We start from the raw sequence: 309 nt of genomic DNA on the forward strand, positions 1-309 counted from the left end.
CTCATTTCCTGATATCTAAAGTTTTTATTCAACTCGTTTAGATAACATTTGGATAAATAACGTCCTGTATTTGTAGTATTTTCAGCAAACATAACCTGAAACACGAAATTTTATACCAAAACATCAACAAACGCGAGAATATCGAAGTGTTACAGCGAATTCCTTTCCAGCATACAACGCCAACGCGAGAGAGCCTCCGCTACCTCTGGTGTCCGCTTGTCACCACAACAAGAGCTTCTGGTAAGACAGTCCCCTCGTGTACGATGTCAGATTCCAATTACTCTCTCTCTCTCTCTCTCTCTCTCTCTC

This window comes from Macrobrachium rosenbergii, chromosome 30, assembly GCF_040412425.1.
Source record: "Macrobrachium rosenbergii isolate ZJJX-2024 chromosome 30, ASM4041242v1, whole genome shotgun sequence".
Taxonomy (NCBI): domain Eukaryota; kingdom Metazoa; phylum Arthropoda; class Malacostraca; order Decapoda; family Palaemonidae; genus Macrobrachium; species Macrobrachium rosenbergii.